We start from the raw sequence: 2857 nt of genomic DNA on the forward strand, positions 1-2857 counted from the left end.
TTGAAGGACAGCCACATCTAAGAGCTGGTATTATCTCTGCCTTATCAAGTTTAAAGCAAAGCACAACTTTAAAGGGCCTGAGTCACTAATAATATTGAGCTCAGAACATAAAAGTGAAGTTACTGTTTGTGCCAGAGACAGACCGTAGCCACACTAATTGGTGGGTTGATTCTTAGTAGACGCTGCTTGGTAGGAGCCTTTTGAAAGTTTCAGCTTCTTTACAGTCATGGTTTGGAGGCATTTTGGCAAAAGTATGAGGTGAGGGAAAGCATCTTTGTCCATGCTGTACTTGATTTATAGGCAGGACTTGATTCCCCAAAGCTGTGAGACTGTATTGAAAGGGAACATTTCCTCATCATAGTAGCAATTAAAACACTGAATAGTAAGGTGTCCCTTGAGCCAGGCAAAGTAGATTCATATATCACCACCAGTGTACATAAGTCCTTTTGTGTACCTGCAATATTTAGATAATGCCAGAAATCATCAGCATTCCTGCCTGGGAAAGTCTCTTCTTGGAGTGGAGGGTGGGTGAATGGGGTGCTAAGATTTTTCTTTATTAGGGTTTCTGACTTTTCAAAACCAAAACCACCACTTCCTGAAGGCTCAATATTCTCTTCGCCTACTGTCTGTTTCTCTCCTCTCCCTTTTTCTTGCTATTAAAATCAAAGTCCCTGGACTCATTGAAAATCTAGCTGTGACACATTCAGGAATGCAGTGCTTGTACAGGATTCATTCAGCTTTGCTGTGGTAAATGATTTCTTTAAATCAGCATGTAAAGGACTTGAGCACCAGTCTGAACTACAACATGGGTAGTCAGGGCTGGGCCCCAAGCGTCCCAGTTCAGCTGCTCCAGGAATCCCAGATCTATGCTTTTGCAGAGCTCAGACTCCCTATCAGGACTGTCTCTTAAGGCCCACTCCTGAAAGGAGCTGAGTGACATCAGTTTGCATCAACTTCAGTGGAAGATGAAAGTGCTCAGCACCTTGAAAGAGGAGTCAGCATCTCACAGGACTGGGCTTTTGCTCCATGACTGGCTTATGCACATGTGTGCGCTTCTGCTTGCATTTTGCTGAAGCTGTTGCACATATCAAGAGATATCATTTAGGCGCCAGAGTCACAGGAGGCTTTCCAGGTCCTGACCAGTGGACACACCATGAGGAGACCAGACTTTATGATATTTTTCCCCAAGGAGCAGGAGATGGAGGAGCGGATCATGTGATCCCTCCCCCAACCCATCCCCAGTCAGAAATACCTAGACATTTGGGTTCCTGCTGAGTTCAAGAGAGTGTGTAATGTGCTCCACGTGTGCATTATATGGCATGCTATAATTCCCCCTGTGACACAGCTATTGACCTAGCTCTCCTTAGTGAAGCAGATGGTCTCAGCATGGCCGTAACACCGACACATCCCTCTACAATAGCAAAGCAGAAATACAGCAGCGTATGAACATTTCCAAGGCAATTACAGTACAGTCGGTGTGCGCACATTTGTGTTTGTGTCAATGCATGTTGGGGTTCATAGGTTCATAAATGTAGGGCTGGAGGGGACCTGAGCAGATCATCAAGTCCGACCCCTAGCCCTGGGCAGGAATGAATACTGGGCTCATATGACCCCTGGTAAGTTAAGCTCATATGACCCCAGCTAGGTAGCGAACAAGCCTCTTGGGGGTGGAGTAGGGGAAGCTGTCACTTTTCTACAGGCAGCTTTCCCCAGTCTCTGCAAGACTTGGTACACAGTATGAGGAGCTACTGACCAGGTCAGTCTTTAAATAACAGAGGGACAGGGCATTATCAATCGCTAGACAGAATATTCTTTTGCCTGATAAGCACACGGACATGGACATTTGGTCACCACTCTTCTCCCATCCCTTAAATCTTGATCATCAAAGGGCACTCACCTCAGAATCAGGAGGGACCCACTTCATTGGAGCTACTGAAACAAATGCTCATGCTGTTCCTCAGCTGCACCACAGGACAGCAGCAACAGGAACCAAGGAATCTACAGTCCTCTCCAAAGTGGCATCTTCCATGGGGCAGCTTAGGTTATCGATAGGGCCCTTCCAGGAAGCTTAATAGAAAGAAACCCTCGCATTGGGTCTTGAACCTGCCATCAGGTCCACGTGGAAAGAACCCTGCCTCGGCACAGAGCCCGGTCGGAGGGTGTCACTGCAACCTCCACGCTCAAAGGTCTGGCAGCACCTGCCGAAGTCGATGTAAAGTGTCTCATGCATTTCAGCATGTGCTCTAAATTCCAGCATGTATTCCCATGGCATGAGTCCCATTTCAACTCCTATTGCTAGGGGTACACCAGGGATGTATGCTGCCTTCTGCAGTGCTCACCCACTCTCCTCCTTGCATGGGGAGTTCAGGAATCAAGTTGGGCCTAATGATTGAAAGGGATCCTCTTTATTCATAAATCAGTTCCAGGTGCCTCTGCTTAATAGAGCATGCGCTGTCTCGTCTCTTCTCACAGACTTCTTGTGTCTGGGGACCTGAACTTCCCACTACCATATTGCCCTTCCTCGCCACACAAGTTAGTCTCTAAGGCTAAGGACAGAAGTTACACATAAACTGGTTTAAGTGATCAGAAACTGGTTTAAATCTGAAATAGAACAGAAGTTCAGTACACATAAACCTGTTTCAAAATGGCCAGAACTGGTTTAAGATAAATCTGGTTGAATGTAGTCTCAGACTTAACTGATTTGGATCAAACCAGTTTATGAAACTGCTGTCCCAGACCGCTTCCTGGTTCAAGTTAAATCATAGCTCCCCAGCATCCCAGCATGCTTTCCAGCCCAGGGCTGGGCTGTTTGCTCCAGCAGAGAAGGGCTGGGTGGGGTAGGGCAGGGAAGGCAGGG

The sequence above is a fragment of the Gavialis gangeticus genome, unplaced genomic scaffold, assembly GCF_001723915.1.
Source record: "Gavialis gangeticus isolate Ggan-Ray unplaced genomic scaffold, GavGan_comp1, whole genome shotgun sequence".
Lineage (NCBI taxonomy): Eukaryota > Metazoa > Chordata > Crocodylia > Gavialidae > Gavialis > Gavialis gangeticus.